Below are 20,805 nucleotides of genomic sequence, written 5' to 3'. Positions count from 1 at the left end.
TGACTTATAGCCCCATCTACAGCACTCTAAAGCAAATGAATAAGAATTAACATTAGCCTATTGCTGTGATACCTCCATCTTTTATCTCCTTATCTTTTCACTAGTTGTACCCCATGTCTAGTCTACTGTCTCTTCTCACTTTGACCTCTCAGTTTCCATTAACACATAGCAAAAGGCTGTCTTCTTGAAGAAGACTTTTTCAACTTTCACTCCTAGTTGCCATTGCCTTTATTTTGCAGGTTGCTTCCATTACATATGTACCTGGTTATGTAGGAGAAGCTAGGTGATAGAATGGGCAGAGTACGGTGGATGGAAAGACTTGTTTTCATAAGTTCAAATCTGGCCTTAGATACTTATTAGATGTGTGACCTTAGTCAAGTCACTTAACTCTGTTTTGATTTTCTTTGTATCCACAGTATCTGGCATGAAATACATAGCTAATAAATACACATTGACTGACTCAGCTTCCAAACTTCAGCTATGTAAATATTAGGAAATAGTGTACCCCGCTGATTCAGTTAATTTCAATGTAACAATATTAAAAATTCAACAAATTTATGCAAACAATTTTAACAAATAATGAAAAAAATGTTGAAGGAGCTTTAGCAGTATCAGATTTCAAACTATATTATAAAGCAGAAATTATCAAACTATCTGGTACAAACAAAGAAATAGAAGACCAGATCAGTGGGACAGAAGAGACACACAACAAGCAGAAGCAAAAGATTACAATAACCTTGTGTTTGAGAAAAGTAAAGTTTCAATTCTTTTAAAATAAGAATTCCCTATTTGGTAAAAAAAAAATGTTAGGGAAATTAGAAAGGAGTTTGGCAGAAAACTAGATAAAAAACAATATCATATACCATCCATAAAGATAAGATCAAAATAGGTACATGATCTAGGAATAAATGGCGATATTATAAACAAATTAGAACAGGGAAAATATTATCAGGCAGATTTATGAATAGGAGAAGAATTAATGAATAAAGAAGAGATAGGAAGCATTGTAAAATATAAAACTGATTAGTTTAATACATTAAATTGAAAAGTTTCTATACAAATAAAACTAATGTAGCCAAGATTAGAAGGAAAGAAATAAGTTGAGAAAAAAATTTGCAGACAGTTTCTTGGATAGAAGTCTTATATCCAAAATATATAAAGAATTTTCTCAAATATATAATATGAGGTATACTCCAATTTATAAATGGTACAAAAGGACCATTTTTGGATGAAGAAATCAAAGCTATATAACTATATGAAATCATTATTGATTAGAGAAATGCAAATCAAAACAAGTCTTAAGATTTCATTTCACATTTAGATTTGTTAAAGTTATAAAAGGGCAAAATGACAAATGTTGGAGGGGATGTGAAAAAATAGGGGAACTGATACATTGTTAGTGGAACTGTGAACTGATCCAACCATTTTGGAGAGCAATCTGGAATTATAGTCAAAGACTCATAAAACTATGTATACCTTTTGATCCAGTATTATCAATATTAGACAGATTTCCTACGGTTTGATCAAGGAAAAGGGAAAAAAAACCTATATGTTCTAAAATATTATAGCAGTTCTATTTTGGTAACAAAGAACTAGAAACTGAAAGGATGTCCATCAATTGGGGAATTGCTGATCAAGTTGTGGCATTTGGTTGTAATGGAATATTATTGTCACAAGAAATGACAAAGTAGATGATCACAAAAAAATAAACAAAACATAGATATATAAAATGATGCAAAGTGAAGTGAGCAGAACCAAGAGAATGTTATACACTGTAGCATTAATGATGATTGATGATCAGCTGTGAATGACCTAACTCATCAACAAGACAAGAATCCAGGATAACTTCAAGGGACTCATGATGAAAAAGGATATCCACTGTCAAGAAAGGATAGGCAAAATGCAGATTGAAACATAGTATTCTTTACTCTATAAATTTTTCTCTAAGCAATATTTGTCTTGTTTCACAATATGGTGAACAGAGAAATATGTATTATATGATAATATTTGTACAACTTATAAAATATTACCTGCCTTCTTGGGGAAGGGGGGAAAGGGGAAAAGAATGAGACATAGAATTTTGGACATAGCTAATATGAGAATGTTTCTCTTGGATAAGCATATTTATTATAATGTATCACATATTTATAATAAATCACATGTATTATATTATTGCTTTGTTACATGCTATATTATAAAATACAAATAAATAGTAAAAATATAATTGAGAAGTTTAACTAAATAAAAATCTAATACAACATGAAAAGACTTAACAAGCATTTATGAAGTGCTTACTGTGTGCAAATTGCCTGCAATTGTGGAAGAGATACAACAGTATGATAAATCGATTATGGTTTTATGGAGTCTACAGTCAAGTAAGGGTTGACACCAATAGAGATAACTAAAATGCACAACTTCCAAACAGTAGAGACTTTTAGAACAAATTGTTGTGTGAAATCTGGGAGGATGAAAGAGAGGTTAAAAAGTTCATTACCAATAGTGAGTAGAATAAGGCAACATTAATTCAACTGAAGTTGGATTTTGGAGAGTGGGTATGATTTATGAAAGCAAAGGGAAAGGAGAGCAAACATTCCAACATGAGAAACAACCTGAGAAAAGCTATAAATTGGGCAGGAAAGTCCATGATGTGTTGAGGACACAGAATGACCATTTTAGAGGTGGAAGAGTTCTCTGTGGGCATCAAGAGCAGGACTTCTTAAACTAGGTTCTGAAAACATTTTTGCTTCACATCTTGATAACTTAGTAACCCTATATAAGAACATAATTCTGAGAAGGAGTCCAAAGGCTTCATCATGCTGCCAAATGGACTCCAGGATACAAATTTAAGATACTCTGCTCCAGAACAGTTCCTAGTCTATAAAGAATCCTCTCAGCAACCTACCTAGAAAGGAGTCCTTCTGTCTTTGCCTTAAGACTTCTAACAAAAAGAAAGCAATCAACTACTTCCCAAAACAATGTTTCCTATATATGGGTGACTTTTGATTGCTAGGAGCCAAAAGTTTTCCTGTCATCAAATCTGAATCTGCTTCCCTGCAACTTCCATGATTGCTTCTGGTTCTACCCTCTGAAACCCTTCAATCACAAGAGAGCCCTTCAGATACTTGAAAGCAGCTTTCAGTGTGGTTGAAAGATGAATTCCACAGTAATAAAGATATAAGCTGCCAAAATGATTTTCCTCCATACTGGTCTGATTATGACACTGTCCTATTCAATAAACTCTAGTGGCTCCCTATGACTTTAAGAATTCAGTATAAACTGCTGTTTGGCATTAAAAGTTACTTGACCCCTTCATATCTCTCCAGGCTTCTTACATCTTATTCTCTTCCATGTACTCCCTGATCAAGTCATACTCATCTACCTCTTTTATACCATACATGATTGATTATTGCATCTCTATTCTCTATGAATATACACTGGTTGTGTCCCATGTCTGGAACATTCTCCCTTCTCACTTCTGTCTCTTAAGATCTTTGGTCCCCATAGCTCCTAGTGCCATTGAAATAAAGTTATCTTCCACCTACCCTATAAATGCCTTATATATAACTATTTCTGTGTATCTCTCCTATTAGAACGTAAGTTACTAGAGTACAAAGATTGGGTTTTTTTTTTTTGTTTCTTTCCCTTTAGTAACCTAAGTTTCAGGAAAAATGCCTGCCATATATTAAGTACTAAAGAAATACTTGTTGATTGCCTGATGTAAAGCCTATTAAAGAGGGTCTTGAATGCCAAGCAAAGGATTTTGATGCAGGGGTTGGGGAGAGAGGAGAGAAAGAAAGAGAATGAGAAGGAATAGGTGGATAATAATACCTTGTGATGCATGAAATGGCTATTTCTTTGGTGAAATCAAGAGGACTTAGAAATGAGGCAAGGAACTTTAAATAAAAGACAATCACTCCTAAAGGTAAGAAGTTTTAAAGAAAATGCTCGTCTTGGCGATGTCAAAAGTGAGAACCTAGATAAATGGCAGTCAGCTTGGTGACCAGTAGGGTAAGAAAATAAACTCGCTATTAAAAACATTGAATTTGAATTGGCAGTGGAATATCAAGAAAGGGGTATTCTATAGATGGTCAGAGGTCTAGAAAAGAGTTAGATCAAGAAATATGTCTATTTTAAACTTATCTGCATGAGAGGTTGTAGATTACAATATGGATGAAAATGGAATGGCTAAAGAAAAAGGAAAAAAAGAAATGAAGATGTATACAAGGATAAAATATTACAAAGTCCCTACCTCAAAAGATGATGAGAAGTCAGCAAAAGGATGGGGGGATAATTAGAGAGGTAAGAAAAGAAAGAGTATGTTGTCCTTGAAGCCGGGAGGGGAGAGAGGGGTGGTTCCTAAAGCTGAAAAAGGCTTGAGAATGGAACCAGAGATATATCATACCTATTGTCAGAAATATACTGTGTCTGTTATGGTTTGAAAACCATAATGGACCACCAGGTGATAAACCTGGTTTAGCCATAGCATCTGTCAAAGATTATCTTCTAAGGCACAGAGATATTATAATCTATAGTATCATAGGACCCAAGGTCACACAAGTGTCTGAGGCAGTATTTGAACTCAGGTCTTCCAGGCTACAATTCCAAAATTCTGAACCACTTCCTATCCTGTGACTATGAACAAGGGATCTAACAAATCTATGAATATCAGTTTCCTCACATGTAAAATGAGAATAAAAACATCTGACTTACCTCCACAAAGGATTGTGAAAATAAAATGAGATCATGATGAAAAGTGACCTTTTACTGTGATTAACTCTCCAAGTCACCATTAGGCCTACTAGGAATCATTAATGGCTAAAGAAAGGAAAATCCCCCAAAATTGGATTTTTTTGGATGGAAATTGGAATATACTCTTGAATTCCACTACTCCACTCCTGTCCCTGCTTGGGTTAAGGAACTTCAAGTCTAATTAGTCCACTGAACCTCAGGAGAGTCATTGAGTAAGGAGAGCTGACCTGGGGGTACTGAGTCACCCCGTATGACCCTCCCCAATTTCTAGAAGAGTTGATTTGCTCTCAGCACTCAATGGAACAATGTGGTTCACAGTCAGTAACTGATATTGCCTCATGATGGTACCAGGAAGGTTCAGTTCAATGACATGAGGAAGAACTTTCCCTGACAATTGTCCTTCTGTGACTCACAAACCCAAGACCCTTGTGGTCATACAATGGGGACACCATAGCTTCAGCCATGGGAATACATTTACAGTGGTCACATTTGAAATAAGATCTTACAATGCCTCACAAAAACCTATTGCATGGATGTCCCCTAAGCATCCAGGTAAATGTTACCTCTCTTCTTGTACAAGTAGCCAAGCACTGCATATGTATCAGTTCAGCATTAAAGACAGCTTCTCAATAAATAAATGTTAAATCAGACCTGAAACACTGATCAAAAGTCTTTGACGCTTTCCCGATGCGAGTACATTTATCTGTCGTCCTTTGCACAATAAGGAAAGAAAGCCAAGAGGCTGTCAGAGTTAATTAGAGTCATGCAGAAAGCTCCCCAGCCTGGTGCAATGTTTTTACTGCATTAAGGAAAAATGTTCCACTATTTTATAAATTCTGATCTTAATTGTTCATAATATTTTAGTTAAAGTTAAGTTTCACATAAATGTCAACTCATCATTCACTGGAGCTGACTTCTTACTAAAAGGATGAGTCTGTTTGACCAGTGACCCATGAAAAGAGACCTTTGTAGAGTTTTATTCTTCTCTGGTCTTGCTTACTAATGGAGGTTAATTGTTCCAAACAAAGTGTGGTCTTACGGTTTCATGAAAACAGCCTCTTGGTCTATCTTTCAAGGCAACACTGTGACCCCATTCCAAGAAGGAATGGGCCATTATCAGTCTGCCTGGACATCTCTAGACAAACAGAAGGCTCCCTTTTCCTCCCTACCCTTTGAAGTTGCCCTTTCCACAGAGACCCTTTAACTACTGTATTTGCGATTCAGATGATCAGATAATTAGATGTAAGATTCCATGCGCCAGAAGAGATGGCTTCCTCAATTAATCTTACAGTCGGCAGTGCTGTCTGCAAATCACCACTCGGTGCGTAACAGAAAATATCAAATTAAGTTTTCAGGAGCAGGGAAATTTCAAGACAGTATTCATTTTAATTCCATTTGATGCAAGAGTATAATTCACGCCTAGATACAGAATTACTGTCATCCTTTTTTTCTCCCCAAATACCTTTCTATCTTTTTTTTTTTGTTAATTTGTAAAATGGAACCATGAAAATGCTAGAAAAGTGTTAGAAGGAGAAAAAAATAACCTACAAGGTTTCCCATGGAACTAATATCATATTCCTTTCTCTAGGTAAACCGGCTCTGAAGTCCATTGTCATTCTAAATGAATACTAAAGGGTAAAAGGCAGGGACAGTGCCTAGGATGGCCAATATTCACCACCAAAGCCGACTGCTCCTTATTAATGTCTTATTGTTTCAATAAGAATTTTTTGGAGAGGCACTGTGGCAAAATAAAGTGCTGGATGGAGGTTAAAAAAACTTTATTTGACTTCTTTCTCAGATACTTTTCATTCAACAAGCACTGATCAATCAGTCAGTTGGTCAACACTCATTTATAAAATGCCTGATTTATACCAGAAATTGTTCTATAAATTGTAGATTCCAAGGAAAGCCCCTCCCACAAAAAAAAAAAAAAAAAACACACAGACTCTCCTCTCAAGGAGCCAATAGTCTAATGGGGGGAGAATATGTAAACAAATCTGTATAAATATGTGTACATTTCTATATCTAAATCTATCTACTTCTATATGGATCTATTGATATCTACATAGATGGGTGGATGGATAGATAGACAGACAGATGATAAATAGATAAATACATAGATACATAGATAGGCAGATAGGTAGCTAGGCAGGTAGGCAATTTAGTATACATCATAGTGGACAGAATGTGGGCCTGTAGTCAAGAAGACCTGAGTTCAAATTTGGCCTCAGATATTAGCTATATGACCCTGGGCAAGTCACTTAACCTGTTTGCCTCAATTCCTTCATCTGTAAAATGAGCAGGAAAAAGAAATAACTGCTCTAGTATCATTGCCAAGAGAACCTTGAATGAGGTCATGAAGAGTAGGACATGACTGAAACAATTGAATAACATCCAAACAGTAAAAATATATAGAGAGAAATATGTACAAATATACATATATAGGTAGTGTGTATGTGTATCTGTACCATACACACACATACATACAGAGAAGTAAATGGGGATAATTGCCAGAGGAAGGTACTTGCTTTGGGGCAACTGGAAAAGTCTCCTTACAGAGGCTGGAATTTTAGCGAGGACTTAAGGGAAGCCAGAGAGAGCATCCTATATTCCAGAGTACTGTGTTAGGTTCTGGAGATACACAGACAAAAAACGAAATGGTTCCTGCCTTTAAGGGGCTTTCCCTGCCCTGACTGACCCTGGACAAATCAGATAATCACTCAATTTTCAGTTTTCTCATCTATAAAATGGAGACAATGATAGCAACTACCTGGGATAGCTGTGATCCTGACAGCAGAGACAGTATTGATGATGATGATGATGATGATTGTGTTGGTAGTGGTGGTAGTAGTGGCTGTGATGAAGGTGATGATAATGTTCTCATTTTGGTAACTCGAAATACAACAGTTTCCCTGAAGCACAGGGAACCTACTAGCCTGAAAAGAGAAATAAGACTTTTCCTTTCAGAAAGGTGCACTGGCCCCTCTTCCCCGGTTTGCTTGGCTTGTTTCGCTTAGCTGTGTATTTTGCAAAATAAAACACAAACTATCGTCACCTCCAACATGTTAGGCAAATGTATAAGCATCCTTCCCACACAGGAATGGAAGGGGAAAAAAATCTGACATATATAAACTGTTTTTCAAATGTGAAAATAGAAAGACAAGTAAAGACAAAAAAAAAAAAAAAAAAAAAAAGAATAGACATCCAGAATCAAAGATTGAGAAAATAAAACTCCAAAACAAATGTCACTGAAGTACATCAGCCTTCTCTGAATACTATCTCAAAAGGAAAAATACAGCCAGAAATTCAAAAGGAACTGAGGGGCAAGAAATAGCTTTTATTTTTATCTAAAATTTTTCAAATCTTGTGTATGAGTATAAAGTATGATAAAAACTAGCTTACCCAGAAACCAAGAGGGCTTTTAAAATGCATTAGTTGCTCCCTCAGTCCATAACTCACTGATGTGGAATCTGAGGCTTATATCATATGCTAAGACATGAACAGACCAAACTAACCTGGAAATACATTGGGAAACTGAATCATGTTTAGAAAGATGCTTTCAAAAAAAAAAAACACAGAAAGAAACTAATCTAAAAACTTATCTCATTCATTAGTTCATTTATGCAATGAATATTTATGAAACGCGTGAACATTTTAAAAGGAGAGTCCTTAAGGTAATTTTTGAAGGTGAAGGAACTTCGTTCTAGAGGAAGGCACAAATGGTACTTGTCATAAACTATTTATAATCCTCTGATCTCTAAACATGAGAGATCCAAAACCTGGAGACTTTGTGAAGCTAGCCAAGGAGAGCAAAATGATAAACTAACCACTACAGAGAGATCTCAAATCAAAACACAGTGTGATATGATAAATAGGACAATGTACACACTCAATGGAATATGACCTTCTCTGATAGTTTGTTACACTCTGAGAGCTGGAATTTTCATTTTCGTTTTTGTAGCCCTGACGCTTAGCACATTGCTTGTCACATAGTAGATTCCTGATAAATGTTTGCTGACTTTGTTGTAGTTCAGTCAGGTCCAACTCTTTTTGACCCCATCTGAAGAGTTTCTTGGCAGAGATATCGGAGTGATTTCTATTTCCTTCTCCAGATCATTTTACTGATGAAGAAACTGAGGAAAATAGGGATTAGAGATTTGCCAAGGGCCACACAGCTAGTAAATATCTGAGGCTAGATTTGAACTCAGGAAGATGAGTCTTTCTGACTTCAGGTCCTGTACTTTTTCCATGGCACCAGCTAGGCAGATAACCAGTTGCTAGCCTATGTATTCCGTGGATATCCAAGAAATATCATAAGGTTGAAATGAGAGCACCCAGCATGTTGAATAGATGCCCTGTGAAGGGTTTCTAGCTGGTCATCATGACTGCCTGATAGAATAATCTGAATCACTGAGGTCACTATACACATGGATGAAAGCACAGATTCACCAAAGTATTTAAGAGCCATCAACACCTAGGCCAGTGCCTTGAACATAGTATACTATTAGAAAATATTTGTTTAATTGACTTAAATTTTTTAAATCTGTCCTTTTTTGACCTTCTCAAATTTTGTTCAGATATCATCATGCTCTCAACCATTCAGGTTTAAATCTGAGTCATCTCAGTCTCTTCGCTCTCCTTCATCACCTATAACCAAAATCTCCAGTTGCCGTTGATTGATTCTATGTCCCCGATATCTCTGGGACAGGATCCCAGTGATAGCACTGCTGCCCTCGACTCTATAGATTCCCCTCTGATGTGGACTATTGTGATTTCCTTAATGGTCTTCTGCTTCAAATCTCTCCTTTCTCTAATACTAGAGTAGCTAGATGGTACAGTGGATACCTTGCTGGGCCTGGAGTCAGGAAGATTCATCTTCATGAGTTCAAATCTGGCTTCAGACACTTACTAGCTATGTGACCCTGGGTAAGTAACTTATCCCTGTTTGCCTCAGTTTCCCTATCTGTAAAAGAATCTGGAGAAGGAAATGATGAACCACACCTGTATTTCTGCCAAGAAAATTCCAAATGGAGTCAGGAAGAGTCAAATACAAATGAAAAAAATGACTGAATAACATCACTAATATTGCCTCCAGATATCAGCCAATTTGCACTTTTAAGTACATAGAACTGAAAATATCCTTTCCTCATTCAAAAGTCTTCAATGGCTCCCAATTAATGTAAGGTAAACTGCAAATCTCTTAGCCTGACATTTAATGTCAATCATGAACGTGGAAATATTGACCCTACTAGCATTTCTCTAAATTTGCAATTGCAAAAATGGCAAGAGTACTTTTTTTTTTAGTTCTCTTCCATCCAACAAATAAACCAAAAGACTTTGACATTCAAATAATCTTGTAAGCTTCTTACCCGACAAACTAATATTTTCATTCTTTTATCTTGTTTTTCTTCCTTTTCTCAACGGTATTACCAGTTCCTTTCCCGAGTTGAAAATTTAATTCTATTCGATTCAACAGACATATAATAAGCACTTACAATATGCAAGGTACTGTGTTCGGTGCTCTCTGTCTTTGTTAAAAGCTTTAAGTCATTCAGCGTAGCACAGAAGGAAGAATGCTAGATGTGAAGTTGAAGGACCTAATTTCAAATCCGATGTCTGAGGCTTACCAGCCGTGTGTCCATTGCCAAAACACTTAAGTCTTAGTTTCCTACATGTAAAATGAGAATCATAACTGTAAGTACCTATCTTGAGGAGCAACATGGTATTATGGGTAGGAAGCAGACTTTAGATTCAGAAATACCCAAGTTCAATCCAAACTCTAACACCTACAAACTACAAGATTGGGTAATCCCAATCTCTCAGGCCTCCAGGTAATACTCTGACACTGCCAATGGTAGAGACTGTGTACCAATGAGCATTCATGAAAGTTCTTTTCTGAGAGTTCCCTAAACTAACAAAATCACACATCCAGTACCCCAAAGTACTAAAGATACAGGGTATTTTTGAAGTTCAAGTGGCACATTTTGAATTAAAAAGTTTGTGAATTTTAAAGTGCTACTTAAATTTCCCTTGATGTTTATCCCCAAGATAATGATTCTTTGTTAACATTCATTGTTTTTCTTTTTAAAAAAATTAAATTATATCTTCTTCCTCTCTCTTTCAAACAAGGTTCTATATTTTTTTTATTGCCACAAATTACCCATACTTTTCAATCCCCCAATCCCCCAACTGTTCCCAGCTAGCTCTAACAATGTTTCACCCTAGTGCATTGGTGGACTAGACATTTGTGTGACTGCACTCCTGTTTTTGGAGCAAATATTCCTTTCCTAGATAAAGTCCTCTGGGATTTGAGTCCTATCCCTTTATCAGTTGTACAGTAGATTCTAAATTCACACTCAAGCTGTGTTGAGAGCTATGGCTCTGAGAGCTTTAGCTTCTCTATAGAATTTTATTCTCCAGATGAGGTCAACTGGTCATTAGATTGTATATCGTAGAATCTTAGGGCTATGGGAGAGGTCTGGCATCATTTTCAGGATCATAGGCTCTAGACTTGAAAACCATCTAGCACAACCTATACCCTAGCATCTTCACTAAAGTAATTCCCACTAAAACATACCCCAAAAGTGGTCAAGATTCCCAATGAAAAGGACATCGTTGCCTCCTAAGGTTTCTATATGAGAGGGACCTTACTGACTAACTCCTAAAGGAGTCCAATCAGATTAAAGAGAGCTTTACTGGTTTAGCAGTTTGTTCCTGACACTATGATTAAATTTGCTCCCAGAGATTTCACTCATTGCTCCTAATTCTAACACTCTGGGGCCAGAAGACAGAAATCAAATCTTTTTTTTTCAACGACATTCTTTCACATACTTAGAGAGAGCTCTCATGTCCTGCTCCCCCTTAGTCTTCTGTTCTTATGTAAACATCCTTAAGCCTTCCAATGGATCCCCATCTTTATATATCGTGCACATCCACGTCCTGGTTATTCTCTCTGTAGGCATTCACCAACTTATCACTTAGTTCAGCCTCCCTACCATTGGAAATGTCTACTCTTCAATATTACTGAAAGGTGGTCTTGCAGACTCTCCTCTTCTGTGGCAGGGAGCTCACTATTTTAGAATGCAATTGCATTCATCAATCATTTCAATTAAAAGCATTTAATTAGTTAATTGTTATAAGACAGTACACAAATCCTAATTTACAAGACACTTAATAAGTGTTTGCTGAGTAGAACTGATAGCTAATTCCCTTTCTAAGCTCAGAATTAGATTGTCCTTCCTTATACTTTGAACTGGCCTCTTCTTTGGGGTATGTTCTACTTATTGGTACTATGCCTGCCCTCTAAAGTCACAAATAAGTTGCATCCTTCTTTCATATGGCAGCACAATGTTATTTGAAGATGCTTATCATGTCAAGCTAAGACTTCTCTTCTCCATCTTTGTCACTTGCAATGCCATGCCATTTCTTGCTGTAACATGCTATCAAGGATCTTCACCATATTATCATCCTCTTCTGGACATACACTAGTGTGTGACCTTGGGCAAGTCATGTCCCAATTTTCTAGCCCTTAACTTTCTATCTTAGCATTGAAGCTAAGACTGAAGGTAAGGGTTTTGTTTGTTTGTTTGTTTGCTTTTAAAGATGCCCAGTCATATAGTCATAAATGCCTTGGGTAGAATTCATGCACAGATCTTCCTGATTTCAAGTTTGTTACTATATCCATTACACCACATTGTTTTTAATGAGGGTTCTTAACCTTTTGTGTGTGTGTTCTCAAAATAATGTTTTAAATGCATAAAACAAGATCTAGAGAATTGCAAAGAACCCTCCATATATTGAAATGCAATTATCAATGAAAAAAAAAAAACAATTTCATGGACCCCAGATTAAGAGAACCTGATCTGTGTCCCCACTTTCCATTCTAGTTCTTCCATCTCACAAATAATTCTTGTTTTGTTTTGTTTTGTTTTTCCTGCATAGCCCCAACTTTGAGCATGCATCTGCAAAACATCTGGTGGAGGTAGATGCAACAATGGTCCCTATAACTGAACAAAGAGCTCAGGACTAGTTCTAAATGTAGAATATAGTAAAACTGTAATTTGTCATGGTGTCATCATAATACATGTATAGAAATCACTATACTTTATACTTTTATATATGAAACCTAAGATTCCATTACGGTTGGAATTTTTTGGTAGTCTCATCGCATTTATATTAAACTTGCAGTCAACACCCTTAGTTCTTTGTCACATGTACTTTCATTATGCTCTCATGGTGTCGATTTTTAATGATATATAATTTTACATTAATCCTTATTAATTTTCATCCTGTTAGTCTTGGCTCATTGTTCTAGCCTTTTGAGATATTTTTGAATCCTGATTCTGTCATTCAACGTTTAACTATTCCTCCCAGTTTTGTCATCAGAAAATTTGATAGACATGTTCCTATGTCTTCATTTAAGTCATTGATTAAAAAAATATTGAATAGCACTGAAGATAAAATGCAGAGGAGAAAAAAAACTTGCTTTTTTTAATTAATTTTGAATCTTGGCATTAGAGATAACTTCTTGTAACCTCTTCTCTCTGGGCTTCTGGGAAATGAAGGGATTGAACTAAATGATCTCTGAAGTTGCTTGAATTCTGATTCTCTAACGGTAGAGACCTTCTTCCAAAAGGAGAATCCACTTCTTGGTTATTGAGTTCAACCAGCTCAAAAACCTCTTAAATAGCCTATCATATAGCCTATGTCTCTACTTTTTTCCCACAAAGATCTTAGGGGACACTTATCATTCAATATCTAGCAGAGTTCTTTGGACTTCGAGTCTCCCTACAGCCTCCTCAACTACATTGATACTGTAGTCTAAGAGTCTCCTTAAGGTATACTCAATCAGGATTCTGCTGTGGTCATCGTCCCTACTGGGACATCCCTGGTTAGGGTACTGCTACAGTTTTCTGGCCTGATGGTTTCCCTGGTGGAACCCTTCTAGATGCTGTAACTTCTGACTTACTTGCTCTCAGCTGCATAGATAATTTTGCTTGTACATTTCTGTGGGTTTTGTGATCATTATTAATCTGGCACACTTTTCAGATCATGATGACAAGGTACATCTTTCCTACAGAATTTCCATGATCAACATGTCTAGTCATCCTATCACAAAAGGAAATTAGGTTAATATGGCATAACGTGTTCTTACCAAAGCTTCACTGACTTTGTATGTCTACCTGCTCCCTTCTAAGTGTTTACAAACCACTTGTTTTCAATATCTGTTCAGGCACGGTTCTGGGAATCAATGTTATACTTACTAGCCAGTTTCCCGAGTCATCCTGTCCCCTTTTTTAAAACTTCTGATTGAGACGTTTCCCATCTCTAATCTTTTAACTCCCTTCTCATTTTCTATAACTTCCTATTTCCAGTAATTTTACAATTTTGTTGTGGTTTGGCCATTTTTTAGTTGTATCTCATTCTTTGTGACCTCATTTGAGGTTTTCTTGGCAAAAATACTGGAGTGGTTTGCCATTTCCTTCTCCAGTTCATTTTATAGATGAGAAATTAGGGCAAACAGAATTAAGTGACTTGCCCTGGGTCACACAGCTAGTATTCAGATAGGTCAGTTTTGAACTCAGGTATTTCCCTTACTTGAGGCATGGCACTCTGTCTACTGTACCAACTAGCTGCCCTTCCTCTACTGAGGATTGTTCTTTTCCTGGATTTGTGGATTTCTCTTCGGTAGCTAGGATCTCCCTTACCATCTCATCATCTACTAGGGGATCTAAACCCCTCTTAATCATATTACTTCTACTTTTTAATTAGAACAGGCATAGCCTTTACAGACAGGCACTATTCTCTGGACCCACTGAGACAAAACAAAAATAAATGACATTATACATTTTGGGGGGTAGACCCATCTCATGGGCTTTTGTGAAACTGATAGACATTCTGGGAATTGAGTTTGTAAAATAAAGAGAGGCACAAATTATCAAATGCAAATAACTGAGAAGACAGAAAAGCCTCCTAAAAGGAAGAGTAGCCAATAAGTAGTGAATGTTGTATATACTATCAGATGTAATCAATATATCTGATGACTTTTCTTTGACTGATTTTCTTTGTTGCAAGGGGAAGGCTCACTAAAATATGAAAAGTATCATATCCAGAAATGACTAAGATATAAAAATAGAAGATACCAAAACTCTTTAATATTTTTAAATATGGTCTGGAAAAATCAACATGCCTTGATAATAGATTTAGATCTGGAAAAGACCTTAGAAGCCATCTAAATGACAGTGTTACAGATGATGAAACTGAGACTTCTAATAAGAAAATGGTATAGCCAAAGTCACCCAGATATTAACAGAACAAGGTTCCAACCCAGGGCATCTTTATCCAAAAAGAAAGAGGAAGGAAGGATGGAAGGAAGGAAGGAAGGAAGGAAGGAAGGAAGGAAGGAAGGAAGGAAAGAAGGAAGGAATGTTTAAGATAATAGCTATAAGTATCTATTTCTTGATCTTTTCTAAAAGGAAGAGAAGTAGAAAGACCAGCCTAATATGAGGCCTCCTTAACTTAATCATTTGGTACTAATTCAAGCTGAAAATACATTTAAAAATACAAATATTGTTCTATAATTATTATGTAGACATTTACTAAAAAACTTTCCCTGGCCAAATTTTTTGACTACAGATCAATAGTTATTTTATTGAACCCCAACAATACTTTTATCCCTTACTATTCACATGTACACACACATACACACACACTCACACAGAAGAAATGGAATTTCTCTGGAGAGTTATTTCCAACCTCTATCTCCACATCACTACTCTATCCAATCAATACAGAGTGATAAATTGCAGACCAGTGCATTAAGCCAAAATCCAACACAGCTGTAGTTCATGGTAGCATGTATATTATTTAACTGAGACCTTTGTGACAACTCCTTCCATTGTGGTTTCTGATAAATGTAGTAAATCACCAAATACCCACTGATCGATCATCTAAGTGCTCAGAATTGTCTGGAAACTTGGTTGTAGAGCAAAGAAAAAGTAGAACTATAATCAATGAAATTGGTAATTCTGGAGGGAAATCAGACTTTGATGTTTTAAGTATGTGGGTATTTAACCTGGTTTCCAATCTATCATTTTCTGTCCCTGCAGGTAAATTGTATTAACTTCAAGCCAAGTTTTCATTTTATAATGGTTTTTTAAAGGAACTGCCATTTTTCATATTCATAGGTACTACTATTTTGCCTCACACAGATTTATCTTCAAAGATTAAATATGCTATTGAAATATTCGTCAAATGTGGGTCTTGCAAGGACAGACCCTTTGATATGTGATGATAGGACCGAGTTTTCCTCAACTGAATTCAAAATCTTCTGTGAGCTCATTCCAAAGAAGTGAGAAGGCAAAAATGAAATGGAAAATATTTCTATTACTCCCACAGCTTTTTTTTTTTTTTTTTGGAGGTAGTTGTGGGGAGTAGCAGGCCATGAACCGGTGATCTCTTTAGCATTGGGAACTCCCAGTATGAAAACCCATTCCACAGATGCAGATCAGTAATTCACATGCAATTTATATTCTTAGAGAATTGCCTGGGGCACTGTGAGTGTTCAGTGATTTTCCCAAGGTCTAGTGCCAAAGGCAAGACCCAAACCTAGGCTTTCCTGATTATCCACTATAATGTCTAGTCTCTCTCTAATCAATGAAGTGACTCATGAATTCAGAACAATGATTTAATCAAAACAAGTTTTTATATCAAGCACCTATTATGTTTTACATGATTAAAAAAGTGGAAAAAGTTCCTCTCTTGAGTATCAGGGGCTAAATTCTTCTGTTTTTCATTAAAATGGCTTCTTTCTTAAATTTTCATAAAAATGTCTTTCTGGATCCTGAATAGAATACATAAGAATTACATTCTGTCAGTGGATTGGGAGAAAGAGGAATGAATATGGAATTGTGCATATTACTGCAATACCTGGGTGGTCCATCTGTTATCCTTTGCTCTTACTGCATGACTGTCCCACCTTCTTTAATCTCCTTTACAAAGATTAAATAAGACATAGTCTCCACCCTCCTGCAGTTCACAATCTGTAAGATCAGTTGTATCCATAACTGAGCAGAGAATTAATTCTGAGTGAAGTCTTTGGAACAAACTCCATCCCAGAATAAATAAAAGTAAGTCAGCTCATCAGTCAGTCAGTTAACAAGGATTGACTAAACATCTTCCCTATTCTAGCCACTGTGAGCAATACTCTGTATACAAAGAAAGACAAAAGAAAGTCCCTGGTCTCAAGAAGTGCACAGCTTAATGGAGGAAACAAAATACAAATAATTATATGCAAACCAGAAATAGACAGGATAAACTGGAGATCATTAATAGAGGGAAGGCTTGAAGGTACAGTGGGAAAGCATTGGATGTGGAGTCAGAGGACCTGGGTTGAAATCGCTTCACTGGGATGATATATGTGTGATAAGGTATGGGCCTCAGTTTCCCCATCTGTAAAAAGAAAGGGTGGTCCTGGGTAACCTCTGAGGTATCTTTCAGTTCTAAATCTATAATCTCATGTCTTGGGTCTATATTCGATCCCTGCCGCTTGCAAGCTGTTTGATGGAGAGTGAGCCAAAGGACCCAGTTTCATCATGAATGGGTTGGCTTAGATGACCTTTGAGGGCTTTTCCAGCTCAGATTTCAATGATTCCACTTTAAGAAGAAAGAAAAGGTTGGAAATGAGTTTTTTTTAATTATTAGTGCTTCAAGTTAGTTGATTATTCCTTGCTTGGCAATATTGGTGCTTCCAAATATACTTTCACATCATTTCCATGTTCCCTACTGCTAAATAAAAGGATCTATTACATTTCACAATAAAAAGCATCCCAAAAAGCCAAAGATAAATTAAATTTCTATAGCTCACATTAAATTTTAAGTATATGAGAGGAGCTGGCAATTAAAAAAAAAAAGAACAACATTTTTTAAGATGAATTCTTGATAATACAAATAATTAGGGCTCTGATTTGTGGGGGATTTTTTTTAAGGAAATGGACTCCAGAATCCCTGCTCTAGAATCCAGAACCAAAATTGGTTCTAACCCATATATAAGGGAGTAGTGATGGGCGCAGCCAACCTGATGGATGTACATTGAAGTTAGCTTCAGACTTAAAATAATCTATAGACTTGATTCTCTATAAATTCCATGAATGCATGAGTCATACAAAGATGCAAAACCTCTCTCACACTCATTTTTTTTTACTGTGGAAAACAAAATGAAACTATAAAATGTGATTCAAATGAAAAATGTCTAGCATGCATTTTTAGCATCTTATGAGTAAACCCTTAAATAAAGCACTTGGGTATAGAAGGAAAAAAAAATCCACAGCGTGAAAAATGTTCAATACAGGCTCGTTTGCTGAACAAATATAGTAAAAAATATGTAACTGGGAAATAAAATCATAGCAGAGAATAATGAATATTCTTAATGAAAGCAAGGCTAGTCCTCACTAATATCATGTCAATTTTACCCAAAGGTTTTGTTTTAGCAAGTAACGGATGACATTAAAAATGAAATGCATCTAAGGCATGAGGAAGATCAGCCATATAATAATGAAAAGTAAAAGCTGAGCTATCTGAGAGCTATCTTAAGTCAGTAAAAGAAAAAAAAAAGCAGTAGTGTGCTTGTAAATGTTTAACAACCAGATCTCCAAGGGGAGAAATAATGGATACAGGACACACATTTAAGCTGAACCTGCATTATGAACATTTTCTCCATAACTTCCTTAGCCTAGACAATCAACAAAACAATAAATCAAACCCTGATATGTAGAGGTTGCTGATTTCTGAAATGTAAATGCTTACACTAAAAATTTAATCATCAGATCCCACTATCCAATACAAACTCTCTCCAGAAAAACTTTGGGGAAAGACTTCCAAAGCATTGGGGGTGAGGAGTTGGGCAATCTTCTCCAAATGTTTTCCTCAAAGACATGAAAGACACTAGCCGTGGGAGAAGGGGTAGAAGGACAATGTTCTGCACAGTGGAACAGAGATCAAGGCTTCACCTCAATATGAAGTAAGTCAAGTCATAAGACATACCACTCCAGATGTCTTTTGCTTCTTGGCTCAATTTGTTCAGTGCCAAGGGTACAGAACACCCATCCCATATTACCTAATAGCACAAGCTCATCAATGGCTAATGGTCCCCCAGAAGCTGTCTGTTTAATCTACTCAATATGCAATGCTAAGGGCATAAGGACTTTTGTATTTTGGGGCATCAGTGAATAGATCTCTATTAATAGATGACAAATTAAGAGAGACAATAAGTATAGAAGATAGAAAGAGCTGGTCTTGGATGCAGGAAGACCTAAGTACAGATCTTATATCTGGCATTCATTCATTCAATAAATGAAATGCCTGCTATGTGCCAGGCATTGTGTTAAGTGCTGGGGACACAAGAACAAGTCAAAGACACTCATTGCTCATTGCCCTGGAGGATTTTACGATCTAATGAGGGGGACATATTGGCTCTGTGACATTAGACAAGTCATTTAATGCCAATTAAATGTCCTTTCAATATACCCATATTATAGATTCCTCTTGACCTCAGAAGGTTCATCTATAAAATAAAAGTGTTGGACTGGATGACCTCTAAGATCCCTTCCCACTCTCAGTCTGTGATCCTGTGACTTTATGGCCACCATTGGTAGAAGGATTTTCCTTACCCTAGAATTCATTGTATCAATTAAATCACAGGTCTGTGGCTCCATCCCTATTGATGAGAGAGGGAGGACAGATAGCATGGGGTAGTGGATACAGAACTGGTTTGGGAATCAGAAAGATGATAGGCAAGTCCTGTCCCTTTCACAAACTGTCTGGATGACTCAGGGAGTCACTCTCTCTAGCAACAGAATAATATTATAAATAGCAGAATGGATTCTGATCCACAATGGATAAGGGAATTCTCTATTCCAGGTTTACCAGCCCCTCCCACCCACAGCAAAAAAAGAGAAATACTCACTTAACTGTCTACAATAATAATAATTACTATATTATATATATATATATATATCTTTGAATACCACTAAGAATGCCTTTATATATGATCATATTTAAACCTCATGATCTCATGAAGTCACAATCCTCAAGTTAGGAAGATTCTTTTTTTTTCCTAAATTCAAATCTGACATCAGACTCTTACTAGCTATGTGACCCTGGGCAAGTCACTTAACCCTGATTGCCTCAGTTTCCTCATCTATAAAATAAGATGGAGAAGGAAATAGCAAACTACTCCAAGAAAATCCCAAATAGGATCATGAAAACTTGGGCAAACTGAAAATGACTGAACAATGACAAAAAGCTTATGGCAATACTGCAAAGGGAGAAGAAACTGGTATTATTATCCTCATTTTATGGATGAGGAAATGAATGGATGAGTAAAATAATAATTATATAGATATATATTTGTGTATATATGTATGTATTTTATATATTTGTGTGTTTATTATATATACAAATATATTTATACATAAATATATTATTATATATTTATAGTATATTATATACAATTAACATTATATTATGTATAATAGCATATCATATTATATATTAATGTGAGAGGAGAGAGAGAAGCTTATTTATTGTGTGTCAGGCACTGGGCTTTACAATTATAATTTCGTTTGATCCTCACAACCACGCTGGAAGGTAGGATAGGTAGTTTTATCATCTCCATTTCAAAGATGAGGAAACTGAGGCAACAGTTGTTGAATGACTTGTCCCACAACTAGGAAGTGTCTGAGGCCAAATTTGAATTCAGGTCTTCTTGACTCCAGCCCCAGGGCTCTATGCATTGCAACAACTAGATGCCCCAGCCTGGTGGTTACATTACTTTTCCAAGGTCCACAGTCAGTAAGTGCTAGAGGAAGACGTTGGGTCAAGTATGATTTGACCCAACGTCTTCCTGACTCAACGGTCCCAAATCCTAGTGCTATTGCCTTCTCTCTACCTCCTAAGGATATGGAGCTTTTAAAAGTGTTTCGTCCCTTTAGGAAGAGATTTGGGACTAACAGGAGGGCAAAGCGGGGAGGAGGGGTGGTCTTTTTAAAGAGGTCAGTA

At 36.3% G+C, this 20,805-nt stretch overlaps 1 protein-coding gene across 1 annotated transcript in view; it reads right to left on the bottom strand.

The window, feature by feature from the left end:
• Nucleotides 1-20,805, bottom strand: part of MEGF6 (multiple EGF like domains 6) — a 784,368-nt gene that overhangs the window by 743,238 nt on the left and 20,325 nt on the right. The gene's annotated exons all lie outside the window — the stretch shown is intronic.

This window comes from Gracilinanus agilis, chromosome 3, assembly GCF_016433145.1.
Source record: "Gracilinanus agilis isolate LMUSP501 chromosome 3, AgileGrace, whole genome shotgun sequence".
NCBI lineage: Eukaryota > Metazoa > Chordata > Mammalia > Didelphimorphia > Didelphidae > Gracilinanus > Gracilinanus agilis.
This window is presented reverse-complemented; position numbering and strand designations above follow the sequence as displayed.